Source organism: Cupressus sempervirens, chromosome 11 (genome assembly GCF_028749045.1).
Source record: "Cupressus sempervirens isolate cs-2001-9-10 chromosome 11, ASM2874904v1, whole genome shotgun sequence".
NCBI classification, from domain to species: Eukaryota; Viridiplantae; Streptophyta; class Pinopsida; order Cupressales; family Cupressaceae; genus Cupressus; species Cupressus sempervirens.
This window is the reverse complement of record NC_143128.1, coordinates 781,383,845-781,404,009: the sequence shown is the minus strand read 5'-3', so window position 1 is coordinate 781,404,009 and position 20,165 is coordinate 781,383,845. Positions and strand designations below refer to the sequence as shown.

Genomic DNA, 20,165 nt, shown 5'->3' with positions numbered 1-20,165 from the left:
TAGCATTATTTAAACAATCATTAATAAAATTCAAGGAAAATGGATTCTAATTCAAATAATAAGTAATCAACTAGTATCAATATTGATGAGTTGTGGAATGAAGCTAGCAGATGTGGTCATTTTCCTAGTCCTTTAAAAGTGGTGTGGGGACCTGCATCATAGAAAGCTCAAATGGAAATTATCAAAGCAATAAGTTTCTATGTCCATTAAAATCTATGCATCCTCACTATTCACTATGCCAACTACTTTCAAAGTTTGTGTCAAGGCTTTTACAATTATAATTGTTAGTAGTACCAAAAACATCCTGTAGTAATATTTAGTGAGATATGTAAACCCCATAGTATTTAAGAATGATATTTCTACAACAAAAATGTGATTGGTTGAATGGATGGTAAAAAAAAAGATGCTAAGCTCTCGATCTGTTCTTTTACTTCACAAAAAAGAGTGGTCATGTGTTAAACTACTAAAAGTAAGTATGTTTGTGGTCAATAAAACATCTCAATAGTCTAGGCGATCAATATTACTTGTAACAATTGTGAACTGCAAAAGAGCACCTCTTTCAAGTGATTTTTAGAGATAAGTAAGGTTTAACATAAATAATCTAAAATTTGAATTGCCTCTAGCAAAAGCAAAAACAAAAACCATAGTTCATTATTTTTTGAGACATTTTATTTGAACATTTGTTTGGGTTGAAGATGCTATTATTGCAAAACATTTCACAAGTTCAATGAATATTGTAATGCATAGTGTATAAGGATGGGTATAATGATTTGTGGAAATAAAGTTTTTTCTTTTATTTTTATTAATGGTTGAGATTACACTGTTTAATCAATATTAGCACTTATTCACCACTACTGCTAAATAAGTTCACCAATTTTTATCTAAAATTTTGAGATGAGGAGATGTAGTGATACAACCTACAAAAGGTTTCCCAAATTCTAATGAGCTAACTGGCAGGAGCAACTATTAAATTACTATAAACAAATTAAAAGCTAGGGGCAAAAATGTCAATGTAGGTAAAATGTTGGTTAGAATGTCTTTCACATGTTGTTTTAGCTACAAAACCATGCATTTTATCTTTTAAGATATCATTTTAGCTACAAAACCATGTCATTCAATTCCACTTTAAGGGTCACTGGATGTCAATGAAGTAAAATAATTTAAATCTTCAAACTCGTCATGAGGAATGGTAGTAAAAGAATAATATGGTCTATAAATGTTTTCCCTAATTCATCAGTGGATGTAACTAGTGATAAAATTTATGCCAGATAAATCTTACTGTAGTCCTATTTTGTGGACTAATAGATAGACCTTCAATTGACAGAGCAACAGAGAGCAGTACAATTGAAACTTATCCATTTCTTGGAGTAGTCCATGTGATTAGTACTAGTTCATATGTAGGGACATTGTTGCTAAACAACAAAACTATGTTTCTATTAAAAGAACAAAAGCTTCCAGGTACTTTAAAATTGTTATTATTTAAAGTGTAAATTTAGTTTACTTTTACATTACTCATTTTGGACTAATAATCCCTTTATGTTCTTGTAGGTAATAATGCTTCTTTGATCATTGTTTTGATATGAAATTGAGACTATTTGGACCCACCATACATAAAAGGTACTTAGTTTCATATCATTGTTACATAATTTTTCTTTTCTTCCATTTATTGTACTTTATTAAAGTTATTGATCTGACAATCTAATTTTATTTTTTAAAGCTGGAATTTACAAGCTGTGGAATTAAAAAATTAGTTGATTATGTCTTTTGAGGAGAAATTTGGAAAAAAATATTTTTGACACTAGCCTACTTCTCAAAGGAGCATTAAAGCATATAAAGACTGTGAGGGATCAATATAGAAGGGGTCTTAAGGAAAACCCAAAGTACAACCATCCTCCTATGATTCCACCAATGGAATGGAATGAAATAATAGAAGATGCAAAGGAGAAAAGGTTATGTGAAAATAGAGTAAATGAAGCAGCACAGGGCAGAAAAAAAGTATGTCATGATAGTATTAAGTACATTGGAATCATGCACTAATTAGTGATATTTGTAAATATATAATCTAAGATGTTTGAAATTGTTCATAGATTCTAGGGCACATCTATGGCCACAAAAGCGAGACTAGAAAAGGTTGGCCAACACAAACTTGGCTCTGGTGGCTATATGAATCTCTAGTCTCAACTTGTAAGAAGGAGCAATGAAATTTCATAATTATTTTTTTATATAATGTTGCAAAAAAATTTGTTTAATGAAACCATACATGGAAAAATGATGATATTAAGCAAAAAATACAGGGCATAGAATTCAATGTGGATCTCATGGATGAAGATATAAAAATTGCCTTGAAGGAAGGCTATAATATCGTGGTTGCATGTCTATGTGAAGAATCTGAAAGCCTTGCCCAAGAATCTAGTGCACCAAATGATATCTCATAGGTAAATTGGTTAGATGAAAATTAAATGAAATTGAATAGTTGAGAAGATTCTTTTTTGGTGTTAGTTTTGAATGTAAATTGACTACATAACAATGTGCATAACATTTTACTACAACCTTCATTTCCTATTACAGAACCTACTCATGATGAAGGCCATGATGTTGATTATAGTGGTGGAGGTATTAATTTGCTATTGGAAATTAATTATGCAATTATGAATACAATTTAACATCTTTAATTGCAATTTGACATGTATCCTTTTTTTGAATATTTTAGAGCATGTTGAACATTATGGTGAAGGAATGGAGCCTATTTCAAGTGTTCAACATGTTGACATGGTGACAGATCAAAATGTTAATGTACATGATGTGGCATTGTCAGATAAGAAAAATGCATGTTATGTTTTACTAGTACTTAATTATAGACTTGTAATAGTTAAAAAAAGGAAAAGAGTATTCCAGTTCATCCCATTTACTTGTTCTTGCAATAGAGCTCCATTTAGTGTAGTATCCTTCTACTCCTCCAAAGAGAAGGAGCCATCATAATTTGACATTACATGTGCCAGAAGAGGAGGAGAATGAGGAACATATGGATGCTCCTATGAGTATTTTTCTTAAGAGAGCTAAGAAAAACAAAAAGAAGAAATGATGTTTTAAAAATGCTCTTTGATAAACCTTGTTGGATAATGAAAGAACTTTGTTTTAAGTAATTATCTATGAATGATGCGTATTAATATTAATTTTTATTTTATGTTAATGAATATTTTTATGTGTTAATGAAGTCTTGATTAGTATTGTGTATTAATGAATTTTATATGATATTAATGAATGTTATGTGAGTGTATTGGTTGAATGTTATAGTTCATAAATGGATGAATGAATGAATGAAGTATGTAATTAGATGATAATGGGTAATTTAGATTGATGTTAGGGGGAGGGAGGTGAGGCTAGATGAGCTTCCACCTTTATGTGGTTGGCCTTGTTAAGTAGAAATATTATAGTATTCTTGAAACCAAGTGAAGCTCAAACTAACATACCAAGGAATCACAAAACTGCAAAGGCCTTGTGCCAAGTCTTTGTTTTGGTGCTATACGGACTGCCCCTTCCCTTGTCTTCTATATTTTTAGGAATTCAATCTTGGAAAATAGTGCAATAATGTTAAGTATCCTAAGATGATACAACATATTCTCATATAGGCCAAGGATCAATTTCCACTTACTAGAAAGGCCTTTCAACTTACATTTGCGAAAAGTGGTTTATTTGTATATTCCAGGTTACCTTAACTATTCGTTGATTTGTCTATAATCAATACATGAACTTTTCCTAATAGCAATTTCTTGAATGTTTTTCATATTCAAATTTGATTTGTTGCATTGTAATATTCCAATTTTCTTCTTGCATTTTGTTCCTAGTGAATCTGAAGAATACTTGGCCAGGGAGAACTCATATGCATATGTACATGTTTATAATTTTAGAATCACTTTATAGCATAAGCTGTAGTAATTGCTCATGATATTATTGTTTTAAACCTTGCCTTTTAGGAAGGACTTATAGTTCCATGTTTTAGTTACTACCTTTTTTTTTTATTAGAATAGTTTAATCACTAGATACAATCAGTCCAGCTGGATATATTCAGTAGAAAAGTATCAAAATTCTAGAAGTTTCTTCGAGAACTAGATACAATAAAGGAATACATCTTATTACATATCAATAACTTATCCCATGGAAAAAAATTGGGAAGTATATATAGCACGAGGAGTTAAGAGTAGGATTATAATCATTAGAGCACATCAAAACTTGATCGTATCAAACTTGATAAAGAAGTAACTAACATCCTTCATGAGGGCCCCAACCATCATTACTTTCTAGAGACTCCAAAAATTCTATAGCAAACAATTCATCATTCTAGCCTGCTAGGACATATTCCTTTGGTGCATTATCATCAGGGCCCATGAAATCTTCATGTTCATTCTTATCAAGAGCAGAGTTTTGGGTGTCATTAGAAATATTCAAATCTTTCATCATCTTATCTAGTTGATTTAGTTCAGTAGGATCCACCATATCTTTGTATTCATTTAGATAGTGGATAGCTTTAACATCTTCCTTGTGAATGAGAAGCATTCCATCTCGAACTAGCATCATAAATTGAGCCATAGAAATCTCCAAAAATGTATGAGTTTACCTATAAGCCCAATAAGTCTTCTAGAGTACTTGGATAGGGAGAAATCATATGCATGTGTACATTCTTATAATTTTAGAAAGGCTTTATAGAATAAGCTGTAGCAACTTCTTGTGATATTATTTGTGCCCACCTATTGCAACTCTAAACATTTCTAAGTGTTTAACCTATGGACTGACGGTTCCAGATGTCTTATGTTTGGAACCCATATGCTTATACTATTGTTGAATATTGCATGTTATGTTTTCTGTATGATCCAATCTATTTACCTATGATTTGAGTGCATATTTTAGTATATATTATTTTTGAACCTTCTCGTCAATAAAAAAAATGTAAAGCTTGGGCTAAAAGTGTCTAGAACATATTTTTAACTCTCTATCCCATAAAATGATTCAAACACACTCTTTCTACTATTCAATGTTCCATGTGTATTTTTTACTCTAAAAATGAACATATTAATATTTATCAGCAATAAAATTGTATGATTTTCTTGAAAACCTATTCAAATGCATCTTGTCTATGATGAATTTGAATATCTTGGTCATATGAGTGTTAATGGCTGATAAATATTAATATGTGTATTTTCAAGACATTTAATATTGATTCATATATAATCAATTAGGCCATTATACTACAGAACCTTCTCCACATCCTCTTCTGGAATTCTTTGGACAACTAATATGAATATCTTGCTCTAATACTATTTTAGGGAAATTATTTATATATATCCCATATCTGGATCCCAATTTTTTTGAAGTGTACTTTGTCTATGACCTATGTACATCTTGTTGCTCTATTTTTTTCCCCCTTTTTCTAGCATCTCTCTTATTGTAATTTTTTTATTAGTCAACCAGAGTAAGCCATTATCCTAGATGTTTAGATTCAATTTGGTAACTAATTCATGTTGTATTTCAAATTTTCATGTAATGCCAAAGCCCCACCATAGGTTACCTTTCTGGCTAAGTTTTCTAGTTACGAGGTTGCTCAAGACTAATTAAAGGGCTTTATTTATTTGCTTATAGGTTGAACATAGTATGGAGCTAATTATTGTCTTGGCTTCTACAACAGAAGCTATCTTGCTTGGTTTTCAACACTATTTGGTTATGTTAGGCACCACTATAATCATCCCCTCATTCTTTGCTCCTTAGATGGGTGGCTCAAATGTAAGTTGAAAATGCTACACACTTCTATAGTCTCAAAACTCTAATAATAGTCCATTATCGAGCTTCTTATGCTTCATATATCTTAAATTTTTTTTGAGGGTTTTGCTATCAATGGAATCCTAATTTCTGTTAATTTAGTGGAAGGTAAATTTGATAGCTTCAATAAGGTGTTTATAGCTCTTAATTAAATTAATTAAATATCCATGTAGGATGACAAAGCCAGAGTTATCCAAACATTACAGTTTGTAATAGGTCTTAACACCCTTTTATAATCATACTTTTGGACTAGGCTTCCTGCTATTTTAGGAGGATCCTATGCTTTCATTCTTCCAACTATTTCCATTGTTGGTTCTAGAAAATTTTAAAAAATAATGGACCCACATGATGTACATAAGGAAATTAGTACATCTAGTATTCTTCAAACTTGATTTGGAAACATATATGGTTTATTACTCTTTGCTAACCTGGGAATCCTTGTAGAGATTTATACATTCAATGTGAGGAGTGCAGGTTGCACTCATTGTTGCATCCAATTTACAAATTATTGTTGGATTCAGTGGTCTCTAGTCTATTGTTGCTAGGTCTATTTATTTTTTGCATCTTATATAATCCATAGGCTACAAAATTATTTTAGATTTCATCATTTTACAATCTCTAAGGCTTGGCATTATTATGTTGATTCTTAGGTTTCTAAGTCCGCTTTCTGTATTTCCTCTAATAACTCTTGTGGGGCTTGGCCTCTATGAACTTGGCTTCCCTGGGGTATGTATATGAGACCCATTTCCCTAGAACCCACTTGCTTAATCAAAGGTCTAAATATCATGGATTAATGACATCTTGCTTATAATAGTTCTGCTTGAATGAGTACTTTTTGAATAGGATGCTGATTTGTTTCAGCGACTCTTAATTCATACAATCCTTAATTTAGGATCATTGATGGGTTATGGTTGTGAACACCCAAATCCTAGAGCTATGTGTTGTGTCATGCCCTTGATAGTTCTACATCTATTACCTCAGACTCTGAGATTAGTTTAATTTACTGGATGGTATAGTACTTGTTTTGAAACATTGAATTTGTAGAAAACTATTTAGTTTCTGACATCATTATGTTGTTTTTTTTTAAACAGTATGAGAATTTAGATGTTTCTAAGATCTAATTCTTAGAATAAATGTTTTAATACTTTTAGTATTGTGTTTTTTATCAGGATTTCATTATTTGAATCAATTCAGATTCAGGAATCTTGCAATAAGGAAATAGTTTTCAGATAAGACAATCCAGTTTTAAAAATTCAATTTGGAAAGGTTTTGGTTTCAGAACATTTGTCTTTTTCATTTTTCAGATTTTTGAGTAAGGTGGGTTTAAAATATCACAGTACCTAGAATCTTTTATTTGCCAGTTTTTAAGTATATATACATATATAAATATAAGTGCATTAGTATAAAATAATCACACACACACACACACACACACACACATGTAATTATTTGTATATATGTGTGCTTGTATTTATATGTATATATATATATATATATATATATATATATATATATATATATATATATATATATATATATATATATATATATATATATATATATAGATATATATATATATATATATGTATATATACATATTGATAAGCAGTAATCTTAATATTAATTAGGATTAATATTAATATTAACATTAATACCTAATACTTTGTTAATACTAAGTTAGTACCTAAGCTAACCTAATGCATGTGACTAAGACTAAACTTGAACTAAGACCTAACCTAAGCTTTACCATGCGTGACCACTAGCCTAACTAAAACTTAGCATTGTTTTGGACTTGGCAAATGGTGGCAAGTTTATGGAAATTTAAGGCTAGTAGGTTCTTCGAACGTCAAGCTGGTACCATTATTGCCAAGTGTCGAAGAAGGCTAAGAAAGTGGGGATTAAGGGTTAAGCTCACAGTTATGAGCATTACTTTGCATGTCTAGTCTATCTTTTTGCTAGGTGTTAGTTGTAACATGATATCAATCTGCCATTGATGAACTCCAGTTGGAAAAATATGAAACCTCTGTTGAACGAGTTTCTCGGCACTAATATTTGGAAACTGTTAACCATGAAGGAGATTTTTGACTCACTCCATCTCTATAAATCCTCACGCTTTTATATTCCTCATTCTTCTGTCGTTCCATGGTTGTATTTCTCAGTTTTTGCTATTGAGAAAGTTTTGTGGTATCTCGGTATAATGGCATAGAAAGTTTGGAAACTTGGGCTACGAGTTTGAGGTAGAGGGTTCTCCAGGCAGCTTTTCCTTGAGTATCATCCCGCACTTACATAGGCAGGGGGCTTTTCTTTAACTCTATCCTATTTCTATTTTTATGTATCATTTAGATATGGTGAATATTGAATACCAAAAGTTGCTATGTGGAAAATTCGACACCCAACTCTATGTGTATGTAGAATTTGGTGTGTTCATCACTAAACTCTGTATAAATCTAGAATCAAGTGTGAGAATGTGAATACTCTATATTTTGTGTTTGCAACTGCGTTTATAATGAATATGTAGGTGATGCTAGTGAAATTGAAATGTTGAGCAGGACAAATTAAGAAGGGGTTTTATGTTTCACACAAAATGATTATGTGAGTATCGATCTTTCAAGACAGTTGCATCATATGCAGTTTTGATTGCTTTGTGATTGTTATTAAATAGAGACATTAAGAATAGAAGATGGTCATTTAGTCAAACAGTTGTTGCTAAAAGTTTTTCAATGTTATAAACTTTATTTTGGTATAGGATTTAGATAGAATTTAGTAAATAAAACTATTGCATGAGATGTAATACGGCTGTTGTCTATCATCTATGTTATTATGTATTTAGGGTCTGAGGATATAGGCTCACAATTATTACATTGGCTACTATTGAGGGTTTCAAAATTCTATGTGATATTTATACAATTTGGGGTTAATATTTCGAATAGGGTTTTAGAGTATCAGCTTGGGCTTCTAGTATTTTAGTTATCCGGTAACAGCAAGTTATTAGATTTATATAGTGGAAAAGATTATTTATCTATTTTAATTTTGACTTTAAACTAATAAGGCTTTATATATATATATATTGGTATATGTAAGAAAGAGTATATATATATATATATATATATATATATATATATATATATATATATATATATATATATATATATATATATATATATATAAATAATTGTCGTGTGTATATATATATATATGTATAAAAATATATGTATCAACATATATGTATTTCCTTATGAATAGATTGTTAGGATATATATATATATATATATATATATATATATATATATATATATATATATATATATATATATATATATATATATATATATATAATCATGAGGTTACTGTGGTTACTTGTTTTTTGAAATGGGAATTGTTTGAATCTGGTATTCAGATTTTAGTAAATTATGGAATGTGTGGATAGTGGTAGTATTGGCATTTCTATCTGAAATGTGTATAAATTTCTTAAAATTGTTTGCCATTTAGCTAACTTTTCTTACAATGCATCATTCTCTCAGTATAGAGGTTGTTCTTTTAATAGAGAGAAAATTGACTAAAATGGAAAAATCCTTTCTTTGTTAACAGTTTAAATGTTAAGATATAGTTAATGTGTAATTGAAAAGTTTGGTTACTTATGGCAAATAAAAGGGGCAAGGCTGCATTTGATATTTTGAAATATGGATTGCTTTTGGAAAATTTCAATTATGGTTTTGTTTGGTAATCTACTAAGAGATTACATTGGAAAGATTGGAAGTTTGGTTTTACATGATAATTTCTGGTTGCTGATTCAATTGTTATATTGAAGCAAAAGAAATAGTTTATTAATTGAAATTGAATAATTAAACTTTAATTTTCTTCCGATTAGTAAAACTAGAATTATGTGTGTATTAGATTATGTAAGTGTGATCCTTTAGATTAGGTGGCTATCATAAAGCGAGTATCTTGTGGTGATAGAATTATTTGCCAAATGCCCTTCGACACTAGTCTAGATCCTTATGGGACAGTTTATGATAGTTATTTAATCAAGTGGTAATATCTAAAATTCATGGGTTGGGTTTCATATAACAAGATAAGAACATTATGGTTTCACCTGACATATAGAATCCTATGAATGGATGAACGTAGATTCTTATGTTGAAACCCATGAACTGCAGGATCATTACCTTGGCATATTCTATGCGAGTTTATTTCTGCATATCTATTGTAAGAAATTATGTACTTGCTTAAATATGAATGTGAAAAGAAAAATTGTACTTTCAGTAATTGGTTATTTGGAAACATGTATAGTGTGTTGTTACTGATTTTAACATGCATGTTTTCTGGAGAACTCATCAGCTTATTTAGTGTGACTAAGCCCTGTTTGTTTGTTCTTCGGTTGTGTTTGTTTTGATTTCAGGTTGATATAAGTTTGGTTATGGACTTGTAAGAATACACTACTATGTATGCATTGAGGATTGTTTTAGTTCTATTCTTGGATACTGAGTAATTTTGGATCTGATTAGGATCAGTTGTCAATTTGCATGTACTTGCATATTATATTGTTTTGAAATTAGAGTATTTTTATATACTCAGATGTATTGATCAGAAATGTTTAATGCAATTAAGAGTACATTACAGTACCTAATTGTAAAAGTTATTGTGTAATGGAAATATGTTATAAAAAAAAAATGGTTTGGATTTTATACTTGTATCTATGTATGGATTTATCATTTATTATTTGTTTTTATTTCTTTGGTTATAGTTGAGTGTTACATGGTGCATCGTAATATGACTTTGTCACTTAGATATTAATATAAGTTTGTGTTTGTGCACACCTTTCAAGTTTACAATTTAAATTCAAGCTAGTAGAGATAATTTGTAAATAATTTTCATGTAATGAAATTGCAGGACCAAGAAATGGATGCTCTCTTGGCTTTAGTGATACTAATTAAGCTTGAATTCAGAGAGCATCTCATTGAAATGTTTTTTTAGTAGAAAATTTAGAGAACTTTAAGCCATTTAATTATTGGGCTATTGAACTTGTAAATCTCCTTATTCATGCCAGTTGGGATTTTTCACTAGATGAACTTCATCGATGGTTTTCAAGGTTTTGAATCCTATCTTTGTTTAAATTTCTACATTCAAAATATGAACTTGGTCTGACCTATATGTAGCACATCAATTTTTTTGAATTTCCTTATTATTAAGAGCTTTCTTTGGAAGTTATGGTTTTACAAAGTGTTTTATACATTTGTAATTGTAGGGTATGAACGGTTAACTTCTTTTTTAATTCAGTACAACCATGTTGAATTGCATGATTTTATTTATGTTAACACTTCCATATGTTGAATTTAGATTAAGTCTCTTGTTCATTTTGTAATGTTATTTGTAGGTGGGTAAATACATAGAGATAGGACTTCCACAGTTATCATTGGTCTTTTTTTCACAGGTAAAACCATCAGAATTTTGAATGAGACTATTAAATATGTTAGTTTATCATTTTTAAATTTTGAACTAGTAGCTTCTAGTTTAAAAACTCATACACAATCTATAGCAGGAGCTACTAATTCAAAAGATTAAATATATGATTTTAAAATTTGTAAAATGAGCATTTATTTTGGTTGGGTTCCTAAAAAAATTCATACCTCTTCAAGAGATTAGCTCTTTAAGTTCAAATTTAAAGATTTATATGTTTGATTTTATGCTTCTAGTATTGAGAGTATACATGGTGCTTTAACCTTGTACTTGGGTCTACAAATAATGTTTTGCAGTCTGAAAAAAGTATGGTATTTGCTTGAGGTATAATAGGCACAATAACTAATTGAATCCCTTTTTTGTCATTTCAGTATGCTTTACATATCAAGCCTGGAAAGAAACCTATTTTTGAGTGCTTTGCTATCATCATTGCTGTTACAATTGTTTGGATTTATGCTTATTTTCTCATAGTAAGTGGAGCATACAAGGATAGCCCTCAAAAAACCCAACTTCATCGCAAGACAGATAGTTCTAGATTGGTTACACATGCCCCATGGTATAGACTACTTACAAATTTCTCATGTTAAATCACATTTTTGAAAATAGTTTTCACTCATTCTTGTTATTCTACAAGATAAGGAATCCCTATCCATTCCAATGGGGAGTGCCCATATTTGATGCAAGATAAGCATTTGCAATGATGGTTGCTACTTTTGTCTCACTCGTTGAGGTTAGCTTGTCAAATTCCAAATTCCAATATTCATATTTAATTGTTTTTGTAGTTGCTGACTACTTTGTTAACTATCCATATGTTGCAAAGTGTATTGATTGTTGTGCTTTGAATTGGCAATCTAGTGGTGCATTTTATGTTGTGTCAAGGTATGCAAGTGCCATAGCTCCTCCTCCATCTATCCTAAAGAGGCATCCTTGTTGCACATTTCCTTAATACACTTAGATGCTTTAGGGAATCCACCTAGTTCTCCTTTGATGGTTCCACGTGGAATCTCCTTTCTTTGGCCTGATGGTGCATTTCCTCTTTAGCAGCAGGCCATAGATCTATTTGCAATATTTATATGGTATCAATTTTGTCAGATCCCCATTTCCTTCCATGTAATTGTTAGCTCTTGAATCCTTTCTTGTTTGACAACTACATGAATTCTAGATTGACAAATTGAATGTTTGTTTGAAAAAAAAAATGATGTTTCTATTTCTATTGCAATGGATGACAATTTTTGGTCTATTTAAAAAAAATGTTGTTGATCTTTTATTTCTATTTTGTCTAAATTTGGTTCAGTAATTATTGTTTGTACTACATTAAAGGAATACCAGATTAACAAATATTTGGTCTGGTTTGCAATGAAATATGATGTTTCTATATCCACTACTTGTAGAGGGCTTGACTTTATTATGGTGGAAACAACATATGCTACATAAGCATGTGTAGAATTATTGTAGAGTAAAAGCCTTGGTATTGCAACATTTATGATACTAGTATGTTCTTTGCTAAAATGAGCTTTGAGTGAGTCTTATATGGAGATGCTCATCTTTTTTTTGTGAACTATCTTCTTATGTTTTTAAAATTTAAAATTGTTGAATATAGTTTTTAGGAACCAAGAAGTTACTTGCAAAAAAAAAAAAAACTATTGGAAAGTCAACATTATAGATATAGTGGCATCATATTTACTTGTTTAATCTCATTGGTATTGAAACATGTTTTATCTTTCTGTTTTCTATTGAATATGTTAATGGGTTCTATAGAGACACTATTTTTCGGTGTGCTAAATATTTCTTAAAAGCTGGTAGTTTTAGGACACCTATGCTACTCAATTGACTCTTTTTTTTTCTATTTTTTTTTCAAAAACCTTGAATATTTAATAAGAAACATGTATAGCGTGTGTTTTAATTTCTTTTCTTTGGTAGTTTTGTCATGCCTGACCACTACTTCGAGTTTTTCTACGTATTAGTACCTTGTTGTTATGAATTCCTTTCAGTTGATATGTTTTTATTTCTATAGAACTTGGTTATATTACTGTACTTTGAAACATGAGACTTATGCTGAACATATTTTCTGTTTTGAACTATGTTGTTAGCAGTGAAGGTGATTTAGGATTTTAAGATTTGAAACTAGCATATAAATAATTGCATGTTGATTGGGTATCGATTATGTTTATTATGTTTCAAACTCATTGTAAACTGCATTATGTTATATATTGTATGTTAACTTGACATTTCAAAATACATTTGTATGTTAATATGTTGTATGTATTTGGAACTTGTCATTGTATTTTCATATACGTGATTGAGAAGGGATGGAATTATTGCATTAGATTTGTTTTTCGTTTAGCATATAGACATATGATGTGAAGGGTTTAGATACTTTTTATTTCATAAAACCTCAGGTTGGTTTTGATTACATAACTTATATGCATTTTTTTTTTACAGCTTTAATAACCCGTAGTAGGTATAGATTATGCATATGTTATGAAAGAGGGGTTTAATATATTCTTAAATGACATGCAACCCTAAATGGGTATCGAATGTCATGAAAGAAGGAACATATTCATTGTTTTGAAAGCCAAATTCATGGCAGTGGTTTTGGCATTGCCGAATACACGGCTCTATGATACTTGATGTGTATTGAATGCTTGTTTATGAGGAATTATGGCACTTAAGGTTTGGTCGGCATTTTCTTGTTGTGATTTGGGTTTCTTGCAAAATTTGGGCCAAAAACTTGGCCGCATTGCTCTGTTTTGTTTAACATCTGTGATCTTGTTGCTGAGGTATCAGCATAATGAAGGATTTTTTTGGAAGGGAAAACTTGCATATGTGGTTAAGCATGATGGAGTTACTCATCAGAAGTTGTCTGTTGTTATTGTTGGGTTCTTCTACTTCACTCCGTTGTGAAGTCATTTGTGAGTTATATGTGTAAGCTGTGTGGAGATTGTTACCAGTTTTGACTCAACTTTTGGGGCTTTGACATCGAGCTAAATTGCAGAGCATTTTCCATTTTCAGTATTCACATAGGGGCAATTTCTTACCCTACTCTCTCTCTATTTACAATTGCATTGTGATATCTATTAGTATGTTGCAAATGGTTATCAATTTATATATATATTGTGTACTCGACACTCAAGAATGGATTTATGCGGAGCTTGGCTTTATGTGCATTCATACTTGAATGTGAAGAGAAGATATATCATTATGGATAGTGTTGTTTGAATTGGGCTTTGCCCCAAACATGTGTTTTCCACCGAGTTGAGCCCTGTGAGAAACACATGGTTGCGGTAGTTAGCTTGCTGGCTGTTGTGAAATAAAAAATATGTATTTGAGCTCCCATAGAGATGAGCTTTGTGAGAACCCATATCTCAAGCTCACTTGGTATTTTGCATTAAATATATGAGTGGCTCGGCCTCAGTCATTAGTTTTCTTTAAACTACGGGCTCATGACCATAGTCGAAGGCAGAGGCATTTTATCAAACAATTAGTATGAAACCAAAACAATGTTGAATTTACATTTTATAAGCATAGCATCTTTTATGGTTATTGAAATGTTTAAAAATTTCCAAGAATAATAGCCAATACACTGTCCAAATGTTGTAGTATGCTTTGAATTCCTTTATAATAGTTACATGAGGTTGCGTAAATTGGTAATAGGTTATTTTGTGTCACATCTTGTCTATTAGTATTTTAGAGAATCTAAATAGTGATTATGTTATCCATGGGTCAGAACTTGCAATTAGTAATTTGGAAATGAGTTTGTATGAACACTCGGTATCATCAATTATGTTCTTTTTCTTTTAAAAAAAAAATCAACAGAGCTCAAAAAATTTAGTTAACTAAATGTTGTAGGGAATTGTTAGACATGATTTTATTTGATTTGTTTTTGAAGCATTTTAGATATGCCAATGGTATTTATATTATGCTTTTGAGATGAAAATTATATATGTATGAATTGGAATCTATTATTCTAATGATGTTTTTCTATCCATTATTGAATTGGAAATTGTTTTCAATGGAAAAGATAGATTTATGACATATGTTTGATGATATGTCATTTAAAGAAAGAATATCATATGTGCATTATTTTAATTATCTTGGTCAATTCGAAGGATAAGTTTAGTTTATTATAACAGTAGGAATAAGTAGTGTAGTACTACGACTAGTAAATATCATTAAACTGATTTAACAGTTTAGTTATATTTACAAGATCGTAATATTGTAGTATTTATTTCTGTTGTTAAAATAACCTAAGTTTACTTTCAAATTTGGCATTAGAAGATGAGATTTTCAAAAGATGAAGAATGTAATATCATGTAAAAATTGACTTGTTATTCGTTACATGTGCATTCTTAGAATATCTGTTTAATGTGTATTTTAAGAATAGCTATAATGAACGTATATCGAGGTGGCTGAATGTCAAATTATCCTATTGAGTTAATTAATTCAGTGATAATTTTAAGATGAATTGGGTGGCTTAATTACATACAAAAGATAATTGGCCTTACCTATGACTTAAACCAGTAAGGTTAAGTACAGAGAACAAGGCAAGTCTCTATTATGTCATTTCACGAGTACCATAGAGAATCCCACTATGTGTTGTCTATGAGCTTACTATATACGGATTCAGTATCTTAGCACCATAGTGATGACACCTCAGTATATATATGATTCATTTACTGGTTATTCTTAGTGCGAGTTTAATTTTGCATTGTTAAGAAGATGGTTACTTCTTGCAGATTAATTTTAGAATTGCACTATGTTATGTGGTTCAAATATCTGCATTATGGTTTTGTATATGTTTATTCTAACATGTATGTAGGTGGATTGTGCTTTTCAACTCAGTGTGTACTAAGCCCTCTTTGTGTTGTGTTGAATTTTTGTGTGTGTTCAGGTGTTTCAAGTTGATTAACAAGTAGCTAACAATGACTGTTGAAGTTACTTCTTGAAATAGAATTTGTTACTTGTAGGGTCCATATGTTGGACATAGGTGTTTAAGAATGATATTGTACTTCATTATTGTATTGAACTCTTTATGTGTTAACATCATTATGGAAAATTATTTGTATGATATCTTCTTCTATTTTGAGGTTTACGTATTGAGAGTGACTCAATCATTGTTCGTATTCTTGTAAAAGTTGAATAAATTAAAAAAAAATTCTTTCGTTCATTATGCTTGTTCTTGGTTTCCTATTTATTTATTTTTTTTTAGTGCTACATTTGGTATCACAGCATGGTTAGAATAACCAGGACTCTTGGGTTATAGGGTTTTTCTCGTCATCAATGTGTTATTAATAGTTAATTGTTTTTAGGTTGCTATCATGCCTTCCATCACTAGAGGAGCTTGAGGACATAGCATTCCTGAGGATAACTTTGCTAGCAGAGGTAGAGGTAGGGGCAGGGTTCATGGTAGAGGTCCTAGGCACTAGATAATTATTGGGGATGATCAGTTTGATCAAAATTTTGGGGTTGGAAACAACCAAGATAACTAGGCAGATCAAGCTATGGTACTTCAATAGATACTGGAACATCTTGATAATATTGAGACTAACAACTAGATTCTTGGTGGGGGAGAGAATGTTAGGATACCTCTTGTACAGGGTATTAACCTTCCTATAGAGGATGATCCAGTGGAAAGAGCTTAGCTCAAGGATCTTTCCAAGGTGAAAGGGTTGTTATTTTATGGTATGGAGCAAGGTACAATAGTAGAAGCTTGGCTTCTGCATATTGAGTGGTGCTTTATCTTACACCGTTACTTGAGTAACGTGAAAGTAAGATGGACGGTTATGCATTTGAGGGGATTGGGTTCCTTGTGGTGGGAATAGGAGTTGGAGAAGCTTGGCATTGATATCTCTTTAGTTACTTGGGAGCTCTTTGTAGAGTGTTTCAAGGAGAGGTTCATGTCTAAATATTGGCATCAGGCCAGTGCAGAGGAGTTCTTTCAGATTATACAGTTTGGCTCTATAGTGGAAGCTTATGAACATAGGTTCTATAAGCTTAAAAAAAATTTTGGCTGGGTAGAAAATGATAAGGCCATGATACAACATTTCATCAGGGGGCTTATGTCCAAGATCAGGGAGGAAGTGAGAACTTTCAGACCTATGTCTATGCAAGAAGCTTCAGAGCAATAAAAGCTGATTGAGATGAAGTCTGGCTATCATGGGACTTCATACAAAACCAGAATGGATTTACCTACCCTAAATGTCAATAAGAATCAAAAGCCTCCTCAAAATAGTTCAAAATCAGGATTTTTAGTTGGGAAATTCAAGAAGAGGAAGTTTGATAAGAACTCCAAGGTTTTAGAATGGCCTAGACCATCTCAACCACCTCAAAGTGTCCAGAGTAATAATCCATCTCCTAGTCCTTCTGGTTAGAACATGGGATTCAAGAAATCTGTTGAGTGTTATCATTATGGTTAGATAGGTCGTTACCAGTCTTAGTGTCCTAACTGGGACAAGCCGAAGGTTGGACCTAAGCTAGCTAGGTCTAAAGTGATAGTTGGTGATTCTACTAGGGACCACCATGTTTTTGCTACCTTGGATCAGAAGTAGGCCAAACATCAGAACATGGTTATTGAAGCTTAGGGTAATACTCAAGGTATGAAAGTATCTATCTTATTTGACTCTAGAGCTAAAGAATCATTTAATTTCTTCTACTTTAGTTGCATATAGTGGAATTCTTTTGGTCATGGCAAGGAATAGATGGCAAGTGGAGTTAGCGCCAGGTTCTAGGGTGAACACTGATATTGTTGGTCCTGACTGTAAGATTCGAATGAAACCTTTTACTACTTCAGCGAATCTTAGGGTTATACCTTTAGGATCGTATGACATAGTTTTGGGAATGGATTGGTTAGAACAACATCAAGCTATTATGGATTGCAAGGATAAGAAAATTACTTGCTTGGATGATGTTGGATCAGCTAGGGTTATTGCTAGAATCAAGAGACCCATCTCTTTGCAGACAATTTTTGCCAAGAAATTGGCAAGGTGTGCTAAAAAAGGCTGTAGTTTGTTTGCCATATTGGTAAACAACTTAGAAGATTACATGGTTAAAGGTTCTTCTCTTGATCATCCAGTCTTGCAAATTTTTTTGGATGTTTTTGTTGAGGAGATTCTTGGAATACCTCCAAGAAGAGAAATTGATTTTCGAATCAATTTAGTGCTAGGAATGGAACTAATTTCCAAGACTCCATATAGAATAACAGCTCAAGAGCTGGTTGAATTTAAATTTTAGTTGGAGGAGCTTTTGGAGAAAGGTTTGATTCATCCTAGTGTATCACCTTGGGGTGCTCCGATAATATTTGTCAAGAAGAAAGACGGTTCCTTAAGACTTTGCATGTTAAGAACAAGTATCCTTTGCCTAAAATTGATGACTTGTTTGGTCAAGTCAAGGGTGCCCTAGTCTTTTCGAAGATTGATCTAAAATTTGGGTATCATCAACTTAGAATTTAGGAAGCTGATATTCATAAAACAACTTTACACACCAGGTATGGGCACTACAAATTCATAGTAGTACCTTTTGGGTTAACAAATGCACCTTCTGTCTTTATGAGCCTAATGAATGGTGTGTTTAGAACTTTCCTAGACAAGTTCGTAGTGGTTTTTCTGGATGATATTTTGGTGCATTCTAACACTGTTGAAGAGCATGACCAGCATTTAGAGAAAGTTTTGGAATGCCTTCATAGGAAAAAACTATATTCCAATCCTATGAAGTGTGAATTCTTCAAATTGGAGATTTGTTACTTAGGTCATATCATTTCAGGAGATGGAATTTTTGTAGATCCATCCAAAATTTGGGCTATTATAGATTGACCAGCACCTGCGAATGTGTCTGAGGTTCGAAGTCTCATGGGCTTAGCAAGCTATTACCGTAGATTTGTGTCAAACTTTTCTAGAATAATGCATCCTATCACATCTCTTCAGAGAAAAGGTAAGAGATTTGTGTGGATAGAGGAATGTGAGGAAGTATTTCAGAAACTTAAGGAAAGTTTGACCAGTGCATCAGTTCTGGCAGTTCTGATTCAGCTAAGGAGTTCATGGATTGTACTGATGCATCTTTGGATGGCATAGGGGTATTTTTGATGCAAGAAGGATGTTTTATAGCTTATGAGTCCAAAAAGCTAAAGAGTCATGAGGTGAATTACCCTACTCATGGTCTTGAACTTGTGGCGATTATGCATTCTTTGACCAAGTGGCGATATTTTCTTCAGGGTCAATGATTTGAGTTACATACTGATCATCAAAGCCTTCAGTATCTTTTCACACAATCATGAACCTAAAGTTGCATGCTTATGGGCCTCCAGACTACATAAATGAATAATATAAAGGCTTACTTCTAGTAGAATAGAGATGTGTATATTGTGTATTGTATGATGATTAAAGAGCACTACAATATAGTAGAATCATGGGATGTTGAGGGGTGGGCTGCACATGCAAGGTTAGTTGGAATTCCCTTGTAGGAGCTAGGTGGGTCTAGGGGTTTGAGCAGTGGGTATGTCAAGGTATTTGTAGTGGACATTTGTAACATTATATTTTGTATCTTTTGATGAATACTATAAATTTTATACTATAGATATATGTTGTTGATCATTGCATCAATTGATTGTCAATGTAATTTCAACTTCTTTAAATCATATTGTTTACCAAAAGTTAAAATGTTGCTTTTTTAATTTTTAATTTTTCAAAAATAATAGGTATATATTTAATTAATGATGGTCATGGCTTTCCTTAAGATCTTTTGTTCCATCCCTATTGTCCCTCAAACTCAGAGAAAAACTAAAGAAAGTATAATAACTTATCATTTTGTTTTTTTTTGTTATTCAAAAGAAGAAGGAGAACCATCTTCAAAGAATAAAGGAGAAATTTAGAACAGCAAAAGGTGTGCCATGCTTATTTGACTTA

At 31.6% G+C, this 20,165-nt stretch overlaps 1 pseudogene; it reads left to right on the top strand.

Annotated features, from left to right (window-relative positions):
- Positions 1–17,113, top strand: part of LOC149531916 (nucleobase-ascorbate transporter 5-like) — a 37,724-nt pseudogene extending 20,611 nt beyond the window's left edge.
- The last annotated feature ends 3,052 nt before the right edge of the window (positions 17,114–20,165 follow it).